General features: G+C 52.4%; 1 pseudogene; it reads left to right on the top strand.

Moving 5' to 3' along the window:
- Positions 1-1340: 1340 nt before the first annotated feature.
- On the top strand, positions 1341-14770 carry LOC129013877 (uncharacterized; annotated as a pseudogene).
- Positions 14771-17345: the final 2575 nt, after the last annotated feature.

Here is a 17345-nt window from a genome sequence, read left to right as displayed (position 1 = left end):
TCCAGCCTAGGTGACAGAGCAAAACTCTGAAATAAATAAATGAATAAAAGGAAATTTGTGGTTAGTGGTTCTCAAAGTGTTGTCCTTGAGCCAGCAGCATCAGCATCACTATCAGCTGAGAACTTGTTAGAAATGCAGATTCTCAGGCACCACCCCAGACCACCTGAATCAGAACCTCTGAGGAGTGGGTTCAGTGATCTGTGGTTTAACAAGCCCTCCTGGTGAGAATTGGTCTCTTTCACTACAAATAGAAGGTAATGGTAAAAATAAATGCATCTGCATATCACCTAAAATCCTCTTGTGGGCCCCAGGTTCACACACCACACTTTTGGGCAGGAGCCCCACTCACAGAGGCTATGACAAGAATGCTCCTGCCCCTGGGGTTGTGCAGTGACAGCTCACACGGCTCCACGTGACGGTTCTGAGTTTGCGAAGTGCTGATGTGGTCCTACTACAGCCCTTCCTGCCCTTCATTGGAAGGAGAAAATCCAGGCTCTGAGGAGGGCGAGACTTGCCCAAGGTCGCCCAGCAACATGGTCAGTCTCCTTTCCCAGGGCCCTCACAATGCCTGGCCTGTTTAAAGCCTGCCTCTATTCACTGCTGAGTGAAAAATCCAGCTCCAAAATAGAATATGGGGAAGGATACTATCTTGTGCAGCTTATGTTTATAGCTGCATATACATGGGGAAAAAAGTCAGAAAATACTGTTGAAGCAGTTATTTAGGGAGAGAAGGGGTTTGCTGGTCTTTTATGTTTTTAACTTTTCCATATTTCATAATTTTTATCACAATAATACTGTTACATAATCAAAATGTATTAAATATAATATTAAAAATTGACACGAAGCCTGATCCAGCCACGGCCTATCATTGGCGGAGCCTGGAAGCCTTCCAGATAGAGCAGCCCCGCACCTGCCCCAGGTCAGACCCTGGGCCTGGGCACATGCTAGGCCCTATGTCTGGACACCCTCACCCCGTGGTGGCCTCCACGTCCGTACCCACCAGCACCTCCTGTGGGCGAGGACCTCCCCTGCATCCAGCGCTGGGCACCCCCTAGCCCAGAGGGCACCTCATGGTCTGAGAGTCCACCTGCCTGTCTCTAAAGACAGGAAAGCTCCTTGGGACATGTGTTCCACTTGACCCATCACCCCTGGTCTGGTACAGAAAGGTGGACAGTGGGTATTTGGTGAATAAATGAATGATTGGAATGAATCCCCTAAATGGTGATTTCTTGAGGCCCTTCTCCAGCTGGCCTGGGTGGAACCAGTTCCACTTTTCACAGGAAAGCCAGGTGTGAGGAGTGGGGCAGGTGTGTGTGAGGGGCCAGGTTCTTGAGGGCTGCATGGACATGGAGCTTGTGGCGGGTCTGGGGGTGGCAGTGCTGCTGTGGGAGCCTTGGGGAAGGCTCATCCCTGGAATCCACCAGGGTATCCTGGTGCCCCCAGATACTGCATGGCATGAGAATTCCTGGCTAGTGGGGACACACAGGGACTTGTTTGGATTGGCCACCTGGTCCAGCCCAAGGAGCTGTGCCTCCAGCCCCTCAGGCAAAAAAACTCACTTTTCATGTGTGACAACAGCTTCAGGCAAGGGGAGGGAGAGGTGTGCTGGGCCTCGGCCTTAGAAGCCAGAAGCCAGTTCATGCCCCTACCTTGGTCTAGGTGGGAAAGGGATGTGGCCTCGGCTAGCTCTAGGGTCCTGGGTTATGGTCAGAACCCTCCATTATGGACTCAGTGACTTGGGCTGACCCAGCCCCTCCCTGAGCCTCATCAGTGAAACCAGGGTGGGGCCAGGGCTCTTGACACCTCCCAGCTCCAACCTCTGGCTTTCTCCCAGGAGGGCAGGAGATCAGACAGAGGTGACCCGGGCTCCCCTGTTTACCTCAACCTCCTTGTGAAGCCTCCCTCTTTCTGCCTGTGAGGTGGGTGGGGCCGGAAGGAGGGGCATTCACCTGTGGGTCTCTGACTTCTCTGCCCAGGTGTGCCTGGAGAGCCTGGTCTATACCCAGTGCTCTGCTACACCCCACGGCCTGGCCACAACCTCCCTAACTCCAGAGCAGCCCTGGCCTAGGGAAGAAGCTGGTCTCTGCATCGAATGATAGGTAGAAAATGGAAGTGGGGACGATAGCACTGGAAAGAAGTCAAGGAAGAGGTGCCTTCCCAAGGATGTGAAGGGTTTTTCCAGAATGGAACTTGACTGGTGAGGGCAAACATCAGGAGGTGGGATGGTGGCTCCCTCTGTGGGAGCTGGGGCAACTTGCCTGTGCCAAACGGTGGTAGGCTGTGGGTAGGGGTGGGCAGAGCTGGGGTGCCCAGAGCCTGGGGTCCCTGTCCTTGCAGAGGACTGGAATGCAAAACAATTGTCCCCTGCCCTCTGGCTGGGGGACATCCTCTGCTTCCAAGCCCAGACATACACCTGCTGCCACAAGCCCCTGAGGCTCTTTAGAGGATCAATGGGCAGCCACACCCATGCTGGGCCAGCCTGCTGGACCCACCTGCACCGTAGTCAGAGCCCATGACAGAGGGGACTCTCTGGGGACTATGGAGGCAGTCTCATGCTGCCCTCTTACAGGTGGATCTGTCCCTGGGATCTGGTGTTGGGCTGGGGTGGGCTGAGGCTGTTCTCTGCCAGGGTGCCTGGTGGACAGCAGGTGGAGCAACTTCTCCTTGGCTTTCCTGGACCCCAGGACACAGCTGAACACTGCACTTTAACCTAGATGCCTTTGGATTCTCAGGGGACCCTGGGAAGGGAGAGGGAGCTGCCCCTGCAGGAGGCCAGTGCCCTGGGCCATGCTTGCTCCCCCAAGTCCCTCCAGCAGGCACCTCCTCTCCAGATTGACATCACCTGATTCCTGAAGGCTTGGGCTACTGACCAGAGACCCAACTCCCTCACCAAGGCCTGTTCTTACATCAGACCAGCTAGTATGAATTCAGAGCTGAAGAGGGCAGACAGAAAACACAGGGTTCTGTAAGAGTTCTTGGCTCCCTGCTGGGGTGGGTGCCATAGAAAGCTCCCCAGAAATCTGCAGCTGCTGTAAGTCACTGGGAGGAAGCTGCAGCAGACATGTTTATCCCAGCCTGGTAGATGCAGAGGGGTGTCTGGGCCCCCAGGTGGGAGGCCCAAACACGGCCTTGGATGTGGCAGTGCAGGAATTCTAGCCAGCTCTGGGGCCCTGGGCAAGTCATTTAACCTCTCAGAACCCCATTCCTGGTCACCATGGGGCTCTTGTGTGGATGTAAAGAACCCCCCTGGCCACTTATGTCCCATCAGTGGAAGCCTAGCACGGGTGGAGACCCCCGAGACTGAACTCAGTGGTGGGATCCAGTCTTCCCAGCTCTTCTACATAGAGCCCAGAGCTAGCAGGGTGGGCTTCCTGGAGAAGCAGGCACTCCTGTGGGCTGGAGAGCATGAGCAGGGGTCCCTTTGGGAAGGTGGAAGAGGCTGCATTCAGTGAAGGCCATAATGAGGCAGAGCTTGGGCAAAAAAGGCATGATGATTGGGGGATCTGAGACCCAACAGAGACTGGACTGAGGACACTGTGGCCACCTCCAGGTGCCACTCAGGTGGTAGAAGCTGAGCTAGGGCTGGGCCCCCTGGTCCTGAGTAATGCCTTGCCGGTCTTGGAAGCTGTACCAAAGGTGGCTTCATGTAAGGGCACATCTGAGCACCTTTTTTTTTTTTTTTTTTTTTTGAGACAAGGTCTTGCTCTGTCATTCAGGCTGCAATTGGGTGGCAGGATCATAGCTCACTGCAGCCTCAACTCCTGGGCTCAAGTGATCCTCCCACCTCAGCCTTACAAAGTATTGTAATTATAGGCCTGAGCTATGGAGCCTGGTTTTAAATCTTAATAAATATCTCCTCCTGGTCTGCTTCCCTGGCTGACACACATGCTGGCATCTTGTGCCTAGACAGACATTTTTCTGGACTTGGTTCCATTTGTTCTGATGGGCTCCTCTCTCTCAATGACCGCACATTACAGTATGTGGCTATTCTTACACATTTCTCTATAGACCTGAGGGTTAGTGTGTTAATGTCAAAGTTCTACTGGTTTTTTGAGACTGGGTGGAATGTTTGGGTTAATTTAGTTGTAGGCATCTTGACAATATAGGCTTTCCCTCCAGGAACGGTGATTCTGGGATGCGGGTTTTGCACATTCTGGTTTATTGCTTGGCTCGCTGCCACAGAGGGATGGCACTGCTCCACATGCCATGCCCAAGAGATGTCCCACCTTACCTTTCTAAATCAAGCTGAATGCTTTCAGCTGACAGGATATCATGAGTCCTGTGGGGACTCACTCCCCACAACCCGAGATGAAGTGAGGTGGAGACTATGGAGCAGATCCATGCTGAGTGCATTTGCCCTTCCTGACCCGCACTGCTGCTGGCTGGGGCTGTATCTGAGCTGTCAGAGGGCATTGATTTGGGGATGGGGTGGGGGGCAGTGCTGGAGAGATGCCCCTCGCCTCCCTTAGCTCCTCCTGTCCACCCAACACTTGGCCACCAAGGCCCCTGACTTCCAGGCTGCAGTCACCACTAATGAGGTACTACATGGGAACAAAGTGCAGGCCCAGAACCTGGAGTTCAGGTCACTCCTCCTTCCAGTCGAAGCCTCTGCCCCTCCCAGGTGATTCCACCCTCATTCCTCCATGGGCTAAATATCCTAAACAAAGGCCTGGACAGGGGGTCTTTATCCGAGTGCCCAGAAAACACACACAGAAAGGCTCTGTAGGCCCCCTGTAGCCTCCCAGAGGTAAGAGACTGCCCATCAAAATGCACAGTCCAGGTTCTTGCAGGGAGGTGAGGAGGGGAGGAAGAAAAGGTCCATCTCATTCTTTCAGTGGGAACCTAAACTTGGGAAAGTCAGACACAGTACATTTCTTAACGATCCTGATACTTTTATAACTGGTTACAGCTGGCTCACATGCACAACTGTTTTCCAACATCTTTCAATGGGCCACATAACATCCTGTACCTTCTTTGCTTTTTTATGTTGTAAGGCCAGGGGCAGTAGCTCATGCCTGTAATCTCAACACTTTCAGAGGCTAAGGCAGGAAGACTGCATGAGGCCAGGAGTTCGAGACCAGCCTGGGCAACACAGCAAGACCCCGTATGCAATGGAGAACAACCCTATTTCAAAAAAAAATTTTTTTTTTAAGGACAGTGGCTTGATCACAGCTCACTGTAGCCTCCAGCTCCCAGGCTCAAGTGATACTCCCACCTTAGCAGCTGGGACTCTCAGAGCACACCACCACATCTGGCTGATGTTTTAATTTTTGGTAGAGATGCAGTCTCACTATGTTGCCCAGGCTGGTCTTGAACTCCTGGCTTCAAGAGATCCCCCCAATGTGACCTTACAATGCACTGGGATTACAGGCATGAGCCACCATACAGCCCCTGCAAAATCTAACCGTTCTTCAGGTTCTTCTTTTGGACCTCCTAGCTAGACTGCCGTTGGCAAATACTACTTTATTATTTACCCACATTTATGTTAATGGATTTCCCATGTTTTATTTGTTTAGACTAGGGCTTCTCAACAGCAGCACTATTGATGTTTTGGGCTGGATAATTCTCTGTTCTGGAGCTGTTTGCACCTCGCAGGATGTTTAGCAGCATCCCCAGCCTCCACCTGCTACATGCCAGTAGCACTCCTCAGTGTGACAACCAAAATGATTTCAGATATTATCAAATATCCCCAGGGAGGCAAAATCACCTCCAGTTGAGAATTGCTGACCTAAAAACCTCTGGAACAATGTTAGATCATGGTAATGATAGCACATACTGCTCCTGACCTTAATGGGAATACCTCTAGCCTCAAAGTATAGTAGTACCTGTATACTACTGTCTGGGCTGTTATTAGTACACTGTATTAGTCCATTCTCACTCTGCTATGAAGAAATACCCAAGACTGGGTAATTTATAAAGAAAAGAGGTTTAAGTTGACTCACAGTTCTGCATGGCTGGGGAGGCCTCAGGAAACTTACAATTATGGCAGAAGACACCTCTTCACAGGGCAGCAGGAGAGAAGGACAGTCGATCAAATGAGAAAGCTTGTTATAAAACCATCAGATCTCGTGAGAACTCACTCACCATCACGAGAACAGCATGGGAGAAACCGCCCCCATGATTCAATTATCTCCACCTGGTCCCACCCTTGACACGTGGGGATTATTGCAATTCAAGGTGAGATCTGGATGGGGACACAGAGCCAAACCATAGCATATCCTTTATATTAGCATGCTGTATCGAAGTATAATTTTCTTTCTTTTATTTTATGTTTTCTTCGAGACAGAGTCTCAAAGAAACTGGCTCTGGCTCTGGCTGGAGTGCAGGGACACGATCTCAGCTCATGGTAACCTCTGCCTCACAGGTTCAAGCAATTCTTGTGCCTCCGCCTCCCAAGTAGCTGGAACTACAGGTGTGTGCCACCACACCCAGCTAATTTTGATTTTTTTTTTTTTTTTGAGTACACATGGGGTTCGACATGTTGGCCAGGCTGGTGTCAAACTCCTGGCCTCAAGTGATCCCATCACTGCGGCCTCCTGAAGTGCTAGGATTACAGGTGTGAGCCACTGCACCCAGCCTGAAGTATAATTTTCACAATGTGAAAAGCTTGACTTTCATACAGATAATGAAGGAATATGTATAAGATATTTTCTTTAATTTACAAGGGAGTCAGCAACATGGCAAAGCTACTTAAAGGAGCGTTTTGAGAGACAGTGTCTGTACTGCTCCAGGAAGGGCATTCCGAAATGCATTCTGAGATAGAGACAAAACTTGTTAATATCCTATAGGGAGGCTGGGCATGGTGGCTCACACCTGTAATCCCAGCACTTTGGGAGGCCGAGGTGGGTGGATCACCTGAGGTCAGGAGTTCAAGACCAGCCTGGCCAACATGGTGAAACCCTGTCTCTACTAAAAATACAAAAATTAGCCAGGTGCGGTGCTGGGCACTTGTAGTCCCAGCTACTTGGGAGGCTGAGGGCAGGAGAATCACTTGAACCCGGGAGGTGGAGGCTGCAGTGAGCCGAGATCATGCCACTGCACTCCAGCCTGGGCGACAGAGCAAGATTCTGACTTAAAAAAAAAAGTATTGGGAAATAAAAATGTCATCTTTGGAAATTATCTTTTCTACTGGACAGAAATCTGTAAGTTAACATATATACATATTCTCCAGTATATTCATAACATATTCTGTAGTATATTTCCCTACACTAGTGCTTTTCCAAGCATGGTCTCAAATTGGAAGCAACAGCATCACCTGGGAACATAGACATGCGATGCTCAGGCTCCACCTCGGTCCTACTGAGTTAGAAACTCTGGTGTGGGGCCCAGCAGCCGGTTTCACAAGCCCTGCAGGTGATGATGATGCCCTCTAATGTGTGAGGACCACTGCTCTAAATAATCAATCTTTAATAGTAAAACAAGTATCTATGAAACAATTCTCTGGTATGACATTAAAAGGGCACACCATCCACCTTTTAACTTTATTTCTCAATTTAGATATTTTGTCTGATGTTAAATTTGCTGTTTCTTTCAAATACTCTAAAGACAGTTTTCATCTGTTCCTAATTTTCTCTTTTTAAATAAAAAATGGTTTTCCAAATCTGTCCATTTTCCTCTTCTTTAACGTACTGATAGGATGAAGTAAAAGTTGAACAATTCTTACTTTTTTTTTTTTTTAAGATGGAGTCTTACCCTGTTGTACAAGCTGACTGAATGCAGTGGTGCAATCTCGGCTCACTGCAACCTCCACCTCCCGGGTTCAAGCGATTCTTGTGCCTCAGCCTCCCAAGTAGCTGGGATTACAGGCACCCGCCACCACGCCTTTTTTTTTTTTTTTTTTTAGTAGAGATGGGTTATGCCATGTTGGCCAGGCTGGTCTCCAACTCCTGACCTCAAGTGATCTGCCTGCCTCAGCCTCCCAAAGTGCTAGAATTACAGGTGTGAGCTACTGTGCCCAGCAATTTTTTTTCTTTTTTCTGAGATAGTCTCCTTCTGTTGCTCAGGCTGGATGGAGTACAGTGGTGACATCATGGCTCACTGCAGCCTCCACCTCCCATGCTCAAGAGATCCTCCCACCTCAGCCTCTTAGGTAGCTGGGACGACACGTGTGCACCAGCAGAAGCAGCTAATTTTTTATAGAGAACGGGGACTCCCTATGTTGCCCAAGCTGGTCTAGAACTCCTGGGCTCAAGCGACCCACCGGCCTTGGCCTCCCAAAGTGCTATGATTACAGGTCTTACGTTCTTAAAATTTTTCTTTGACATGGTATTGGATAGTTTAGTAAGATACTGTTGTTTTCAACAGGTTAGTGCTTATGATTTGTAAAAGAACTCTTCAGAAATGAGCTCAATTTTACCATGAATTGGGACACTTTCCATTTCTTTCTATTCCATAGAGCAGTTTACTTGTCATCAGCTCTGTCTTTTGAAAACTTGAAAGCCTGCAACAGTAAAACCAGCTGCACCTGGTGCATGGGATCAGCATGGAATTGAGGAGAGATCTCAAACTACCATCAGCCCTCTGTATCCTTGGGTTCTGGATCCTTGGATTTAACCAATTGTGCATCAAAAATATTTGGAAAAAGTAAAACAATAAAAAACAAAAATGTATAAGTACTTTATAACAGGTACTTACAAAGCACTTAGAGATGATTTAAAGTCTACGGAAGGATGTGCATAGGTTATATGCAAATACTATGCCATATTATATCAGGGACTTGAGCATCGGTGAATTTTGTTATCTCTGGGGTCCTGGAACCAATATCCTGAGGTTACTAAGGGATGACTGTATTCAGTTTCTTCTTTGGTTATTAGTTTATTCTCTAATGTATTTTTGTTGTTGTTTTGTCTTTTTGTTTTTGCCTCTTCAAGTCAATGTCGGAAACTTAGTTGTTCTAGACTACCATTAGCTCAAAGCTACCAGTAAGCAGACTACCACTGCAAATCTAAGCAACCGATTTTTTCCCCATCAGATTGGCAAAAATTAAGCACCTATTAATGTTGAAGCTGTAGGGAGTTTTGTTGAGCATGTTAATTATGACAGCCCTTTTTGTTAGACACCTAGACGATTCATCAAAATGAAATAAAATCCCCGTGCACTTGAAGAAGTTATCTGGTTATTTCCTTATCTGGGTGCTGGTTATGTGAGGTGTACAGTTGATGAAAACTTATTAAGCTTTATATTTATAATAGGTACAATTTTCTGTATGTGTAGTAGATTTCAGTAGTTTTTAAAATGTCTTTTGCCACAGCCCGCAGCTGTGTATAATGCTATTCGCTTAACAGTGGAAAACATGGCAACGACCTGAATCCCCCTGGCTCCCGGGATCCTACCCCCTTAAGTTAAACAAATGAAATAACTTCCACTGTCTTTCCTAATGCCTTAATTCGGTCCTCAGTTAAACTGACAGTGGGCGCTGTTTCTTTCCAGGGAAGGATTCCGGGAGACAGAGGAGGAGACGCCAGCATTTCGCCCCCGGCGCCTCCAGCGGGCTGCGGTCCGCTCCCGGCCTCACTCGAGCCGGCCCCGCCCTCCCAGAGGCCGTTAGTCCAAGTCAAGTGATCGTGGACTCAGTTGACCCGGTGGGACCGGAAAAAGAAATTCCGGGGCCCTGGCTTCCTGGCGCGATGATGAGGCACCAGGAGTGAAGCGAGGCGTGGGCTGCTGGAGCGGGAATGAGGGGGCGCCAGTGGCTCCGGAAACGGGTGGAGGTTGTCTGCCCTGGACTCTCCGCAAACAGTGTGTGCGGGCGTGAGGGCTGCGGGCCTGAGAAAGTCCACCGCTCTCCCGCTCCCGAGACAGGGGCAGGGGTGGGGGGCGGGTAAGACAGCGCAGGCCGGCCGGCTTAGAGTCCCCCTGCTTCCCTGTGGAAAGGAAGGGCCCCCGCCTCCCGGGGCAGGAACTAGCGCTTGTCTGGAGCTGGGAGTCCTTTCCGGTCTTCCCCAGCCCCAAGAGGACCTCCCAAGGACACCCCCTTCCCCAGCCCTGCTGTGGGACTTAAACAAGAACGCACTTAGAATCAGGATCACTCTTCCACACTGTTAGGAAGCCCCTCCACTCTTTCCAGAGCCAGAAAGTAGTAGTTTTGGGTTTGAGGCTTATCCATCCATTCATCCGTACTTTCTAAGCGCCTAGTCTATACCGTGAAGTGTACTAGGCACTGGGAGGACTTGAACTGCTGAGGGAAGGGGAAATCGGAGGCTTGAATTGGAGTCATAGTTAAGGCTCCAGGGGCAGAGACCTAACTGCGCCTTGTGTGTAGTGCTGAGGGGGCTCCCTGAGGATGCCTTCAACCTTAAAGGCAGATGGCAGGAGCTGGCTGGCTGAAGTACAGTTTGTGTACCAGGGGTTGGGAGGCAAGGGTGGGAGGCGTGTGTCTTCAGACAGGGAACAGCATGTGCAGAGACTTCAGGTGAGAGAGAGCATGGCTCCCCAGGAATGAATGCATTTCCCATAGCTGGGAGAGTATCATCTGCAGGTTAGGGAAAGATGAGCCTGGACAAGTAAAGACCAAATCTTCGTGGCTGTTGCATCACCACAATCAAGATAATGAACATATCCACTGGCCCCCAAAATTTCCTTGTGTGAGGGGCTATCTTAGGAAGTGTGATCAAGAAGGGCGGGCCTGGCTGGGTGCAGTGGCTCACGCCTGTTATCCCAGCACTTTGAGAGGTGGAAGTGTGCCAATGACCTGAGGTCAGGAGTTCGAGACCAGCATGGCCAACGTGGTGAAACCCTGTCTCTACTAAAAATACAAAAAAGCCGGGTGTGGTGGCACGTGCCTATAGTCTCAGCTACTTGGGAGGCTGAGGCAGGAGAATTGCTTGAAGCTGGGAGGTGGAGGTTTCAGTGAGCCAAGATTGTGCCATTGCACTCCAGCTTGAGCAACAGAGTGAGACTCCATCTTTTAAAAAAAAAAAGAGGGGCTGGTGTGATGAGGTGTCACTTGAGCAGAGAGTGGAATGAAATAAAGGATAGCAAGCCACGTAGAGAGTGCAGCAGGCATGGAGGCGGGAGCAAGGCTGGTGTCCAAGCAGCAGCAGGGAAGCCGGAGTGGCTGGACTTGTGTGGGTATGGGGAAGAGGGGAGAGAGGTCACTCATCTGTGTGAGGCACAGGACTTTGTTTTATCCCCTGCTGTACCCCAGCACTTAGAGTGGGAGCTAGCACAGAAAAAGGCGCTCAATTGATGTTTGCTGAGGAGATGAATACCTGGAGTAGGCCAAAGAGCAGAGTTTGGTGGCAGGGTGGGTCAGGGAGAGAGTTTACTCAAAAGCCTGGTGATAGGGGAGAACAAGTGGCCAGAGGGTGTCCATCTATGATGGGGACCAGGGGTCCTTGCTGGGCAGCAGTGTGGGAGACACACGGATCCTGGCCACACCTCAGCCTTCCCTCCAGCCTGATTACCTGCCTCCCTCTCTTGCAGAGGTTCCGGTTCTGTGGTGACCTGGACTGTCCCGACTGGGTGCTGGCAGAGATCAGCACGCTGGCCAAGATGGTTGAGTGCACAGGGTCTAGTCTGGGTGGAGGAGGGGTGCTGGGGGTGGGGATTGTGGGTGTAGATGATGGTGAGGTTTCTCTGGGATTAGGGCCTCAGTGCTCTCAGCCTGTGCTACCTTTGTGACCTTGATCAGTGGCTGGCCTGCTCTGAGCCAGTCCCCAGGAAGGAGGGGTGAGGTTTGCCAGCCTGGCTGATGTAAGGACTTCCCTTCCAGTCCTCTGTGAAGTTGCAGCTGCTCTGCAGCCAGGTACTAAAGAGCTGCTGGGATAGGGAAATGAGGTGAGTACAAGACCCAGCACCCCATTGTCCCATGCCCTTATGACCCCTACTGCCCTGAAACTCTGCACTAGGCCAGGGAGACGGGTGACCCAGCCTCACAACCTCTCTGGGCACCTCCCATACTTCTTTGCAGCCTGTCTGTTCCTTATTGCACAATCTAGGCTGTAGGTGAGGGGCTGGTGAGCAGGGGCCTGGCACCCCCTGAAGGTCTCCTTTCACCATAGTATGAGAAGATCCTGAAGCTCATGGTTGACACTAAGTTTGGTGAGTACCCCACTGAGTCCACAGCCCCAGGCAACCCTGGGACCTCGACCTGGTGCCTGGTACAGAGAGGCTCCCCACCCCTCTCAGCAGCATCCTTAACCTGCCTTCCCTAGTGGAGGAGCATGAGGGAAAGAAAGACATTGACAGTCCCACTTTCCTGTCCTCTGCCAGCTCCTGGTGGAGCAGTAGCAGTGCCTGTAGCCCTCAGGAGGCCTTGGGGCCTTCAGCTGAAGCTAATAGAGCAACTGGGAGGTGGCTGGGGCCACAGCGACACTCCCTGTCCCAACCATGGGTCCCTCAGAGTCAGGCGATGCGAAGGCCACAGTGGCAGTGCTGTTTCATGCTCTCTGGTGCGGCCAAGCACAGTGTCGATGGCAAATCCTTGGCCAGTGAACCGCAGCAGCTGGGGCTGCCTAAAGGTATGGGTTGTGGGTGGGCAGCTGGGCAGCTGGGCAGCCTGTGGGCCAAGGTCTGCTAGAGAGCAGGCCAGGCCCTGTGACCCTGAGGTGTACCCTGCCCTGTCTGGGCCAGGAACCCAAGCCCAGCCCCCACCTGCTACCTCCAGAGCTTCTCCATTCTACCTCCAGAGCACGCGGCCAGCCTGTGCCACTGTTATGAGGAGAAGCAAAGCCACTTGCAGAAGCACTTGCGGGTCTGCAGTCTACACAGTAAGTATGAGGCCAACCAGGGTCCGGGCTCATTCTAGAAGGTGCATGCAGCACACAACGTGCATGGAGAGTCCAGGGAGACGACTTAACCATGGTCACATACCAAGCAGCCGCAGAGCTGGGACCTGGCCCTGGGTCTCCTGACTCCATGGGCCCTGTGATGTGTACGTACAGGATCAGACCTTGCCCTTTCCTCCTGGCTGACCCTTCTCTAGTCCCCCATGCCCCATGTGTGAGCACCCAGCTCACTCTCATTCCTACCTCTCCAAAGCATGGTCCCTGGCTGCACAAGTGGCAGAAGGGGCAGCAGAGACTGTGGACCCCTCAGCTGCACTTAAGTCCTCTGTGTGGTCTAGCTGTGTGTGCTGGGGGAGGCTTTTGGCCACCATTTCCCCCTCTGTAAATGAGACCGACCCCTGTGGCATGGAGGGCGGGAGGCCAATGTGAGTGCCAAGCACTTGGAGCAGGGCCCTGAGTGAGCATGGATGTGGGAGCAGGGGTGTTCCTCGACTTTATGCACCTTGGGGATGGGAGTGGGGCTCCATGCGTGGGTTGACAAGGCATTGCTTTCCCCCACCCCACCTCTGTCCCAGCCCTGCAAGTCCAGTCCTTGGGGGTCTAGGAGGGAAGAAGCCCATGGCTGTGTGACCTCAGGCTCATGCCTGGCCCTCTCTGGCTGTGAGTTCCTGGGAAAGTCAGCACCCAAGTCATGCCCTCAAGTTTGGCACCTTGACAAGAAGGGTGGGGACACTGGGATCAGGCCCAACCCTCTGGCCCCAAATCCCGTGGCCCCAGCTGGAGGATGAGGAGATGCTGGGCTTCGATGGGGGAATCAGGGGTGCAAGGGGGACTGCTCACCCCTCAGCTTGGCTCAAAGGCTCAAGATGTCAAAGGCTCAGCTTGCTACTCAGGAAGGAGCCCTGGCCCAGCCTGACACTCACCAGGACAAGGACAACTGTGATGAGCAGGAGGCCCAGGATGAGGAGAGCCATGGCATAGCTGGAGATAAAGGCATCCAGCAGGCTGGAGGCTTTGGGGCTAGGACTGCCTAGAGTAGAGCAAGACTATGGCCTGGCGGGGCTCTGCCTCTCAGACTTCTGAGAAGACAGAATCTGGGCCCAGAAGTTGCTGCGGGCCCAGAGAGCTGGGGTTAGGAGCACTTTGGAGGGCTCCATGAGGAGGGGAGGCAGGCTTCAGATCAGGGCATGTGGAGGCAGCGAGCCCAAGGGAGGCAGCAGAGGGACAGAGGAAGGCAGCCTGCAGAGGGAAGGAGGTACTGACTGAGGTCTGGGATGACCGTGTCTACCAAGAGGCCCTCTGCCTCCCACAGGTTGTGCAGACCCTGGCGTGCACAGTCCCACATGACAGCCTGGGCTGGCACCACCCTGAAGAAGGTGACACCCACTCTAGCAGTCAGTGGGTCCGGCCTGCTGAGAGGATTATCACAGACATCAGGGGGCTGGGCATCCTTGGGGGAGTAGGGGAAGTCATCTCTTCCAGCCTCCTGTCCTCAACCCCAGAACCCTGGTCTGAGCCATGGGTCACCCAGGGCCACCCTGGGCCCACTGGAATTCCTCCACCACTTGGTCAAAGTTCTGCAGAGGCCTGAGGACGAGGGTCAGCTGGGTTCAGGAGAGGATGAAGAGGGTCACAGCTCTACTAAACAAAGCTTCATTCCTTGTGGCGCCTGGCCCACCCCTCTGCTGCCAACCTCAGGCTGGCCCAGCCCTGCAGAGTAGGTGCCCAAAGGCATCGTAGCGGTTCCTGTAATGCTGGTCTCCCCCCGGGGCCCCCTCTGGAGCCTGCTACCACAGATCTCAGGGTAGGGGGTACAGCTCAGTCTCCCTTCCCCCTCATCCCCCTCATAGGGGCTTGATCCACCAAGGCCCCTGACTGCTAGGGAACCCACACCCATGGCCTCCTTCTTCCTGACTGCTGGCCCTTCCCCAGCCTGGATACTTGAGCCCTGGGCAGAGGGGTAACGATCCCAGGACTGTCTTCGCAAGCAGAGAGGCTACTTGGCACCAGGCCCTTACTCCTTGGGCTGAGCTCAGCAGCAGGTGTGTCACCAAGGTCCCCTGGGCAGAAGGGGCTCAGCCCTGAGGGCCCATCACTCACCACACCTGCATGTTCCTGCTAGGCATCCACCCTGGGGACTCAGCTTTCCCCCTGCCCCCAGCTGCTGGCAGCCCCGTCTGGATTCATCCAGGGTCCTGGAGACCATGTGAGGAAGCAGCCAGCAGCTGGGAGGAGCACATGGTGTTTCTGCATCTTTTCTTATGGAGCTCCCTTGGGTGGGAGGGGCTACAGAGTCAAGGGAGACTCAGGCCACCCCTTCCCCACTCCCTGGCTGGGTGGGCTTCCAGCTCAGGAGACAGACTGGAAGGATGGGACCGTCCTGTCACAGAGGCAGGTCTGAGTAGTCCAGGCCCAGTTCTACCCTCCAGCAGGGCCCCTTTCATTCATTTGTCCAGCTAGCTTTCCCCAAAGCACAGGTGATGTCTATATGGACTGTGTCCCCTGTCCCCAAGGGGTGTCTGGCTCCAGTCCTGGCCTGGAACTCAGAGACCTTAGAACTAGAGGCCACATCTGGCAGGGTGGACCAGCATGGTCTGCCCATGGCCAGGGCAGGTACCATGTTGGCAGCCCCAGACCTGACACCACGGCTCCCATGTCCCCTATCCACTTCCGTCCTGCACATCACCTACACTACGTGCTGTCTCTGATGAATCCAAGCTGTCAGCTTCTGTCAGCTTGGCTGGGAAGTCACGCTGACCATAAGGGGAATGGTGCAGCCTGAGTTGGGGGCTAAGTGGGAATGGGCCTGGTGTAGGGGGGGGAGGTGGGGGTGAAGCGGGTGTCTGGTGCCTCTCTGCTTATCTTCACTTCTCCTTTGCCCACAAAGGAGGCATCTTCTCCATGTCCCTCTGCCACTCCGGGGACATAAAATACTGCCCCAGGTCTGTCTTCCCTTGGACATAGCCCACCTACCTTCCTGTGGGACTCAGGGCTTTGTTTTGTCCTGTGGCCCACATGAGAAGCAATTATCCCTGCTCTGCTCAGCTGAGAGAGGACAAACTGAGGCAGAGCAGGGGAACAACTCTGTCATAGTCTGACTGTTAATGGCAGAGTCAAGACCAGCCCTTCCTTGAGTGTCAGGTCCAGTAGACACTGTATTAGTCCACTTTGCATTGCTCTAGAGGAATACCTGAGACTGGGTTATTTATTTATTTATTTTTGAGATGAAGTCTAGCTCTGTCGCCCAGGCTGGAGTACAATGGCACAATCTCAGGGCACTGCAACCTCCACCTCCTGGGTTCAGGCTACTCTCCTGCCTCAGCCTCTTGAGTAGCTGGAATTATAGCCATGCACCACCATGCCTGGCTAATTTGTTGTATCTTTAGTAGAGACAGGGTTTTGAGATGGAGTTTTGCTGTTGTGGCCCAGGCTAGAGTGCAATGGTGTGATCTCAACTCATTGCAACCTCTGCCTCCCAGTTCAAGCAATTTTCATGCCTCAGCCTCCCAAGTAGCTTGGATTACAGGCATGCACCACCATGCCACCTAATTTTATATTTTTAGTAGACAGGGTTTCACCAGGTTGGCCAGGCTGGTCTTGAACTCCTGACCTCAAAGTGATTCACCCACCTCGGCCTCCCAAAATATTGGGATTACAGGTGTGAGCCACCACTCCTGGCACTGAGACTGGGTAATTTATAAAAGAGGTTTATTTGCCTCACAGTTCTGCAGGCTGTACAAGCATCTCATAGGCTTCTGGTGAAGCCTCAGGAAGCTTTTACTTCTGGTGGAAGGCAAGGACGGAGCAGACGTGTTGCATGGTGAGAGAAGAAGCAAGAGAGAGGCAGCATCAAGCTCTCCTGTGAACTAATAGAAAACTCACTCATTGAATCACTTGAACCTGGGAGGTGGAGGTTGCAGTGAGCCAAGATCATGCCACTGTACTCCAGCCTGGGCTATGAGCGAGACTCTGCCTCAAAAGATAAAAAAATAAAAAATAAGAAAACTCACTCATTACCATGGGGAGGGCACTAAGCCATTCGTGAGGGATCTCCCACTATGACCCAAACACCTCACACTATAGGCCCCACCTCCAGCATTGCGGATCACATTTCAACACAAGATGTGGATGGGACAAGTATCCAAACTATGTGAGAGGCCTCCCCCTCCCTCTCATCAGAGTCTTCTGTCCTTGGTTCAGGTGCATGCTGGCCTCCATGCCTGGCTCCTAGGAAGTCATCTTGGCCCCAAGGGGTTGGGCAGGGCCACTAGGCTGAGGGTTGGATCCCTATCTCTCCTAGTTCCAGCCTGGGTCTCCATCACTGACTAGCCCGCTCTGCTTGCTGCATTCTCTCCACACCTGCTCCCTGCAGCCCAGGGGTCAGTCTGGGTGCAGGCCTGGGTAGAGGTCCAGGAGCAGATTCTGCCCCCCAGCTCACACCTCCTGTGCACCTTGGCAGCCAAAATGCACTAGCATGGCCAGGAGCACTGGCTTGTCCCTGTAGTCTTAGTGTTTTGGGAGGCTGAGGTGGAAAGACCACTTGAGATCAGCCTGGGCAACATAGTCAGAACCTGTCTCGAAAAAAATAAAATTAGGCATGGTGGCATGCACCTGTAG

Source organism: Pongo pygmaeus, chromosome 16 (genome assembly GCF_028885625.2).
Source record: "Pongo pygmaeus isolate AG05252 chromosome 16, NHGRI_mPonPyg2-v2.0_pri, whole genome shotgun sequence".
Classification (NCBI taxonomy): Eukaryota; Metazoa; Chordata; class Mammalia; order Primates; family Hominidae; genus Pongo; species Pongo pygmaeus.
This window is presented reverse-complemented; position numbering and strand designations above follow the sequence as displayed.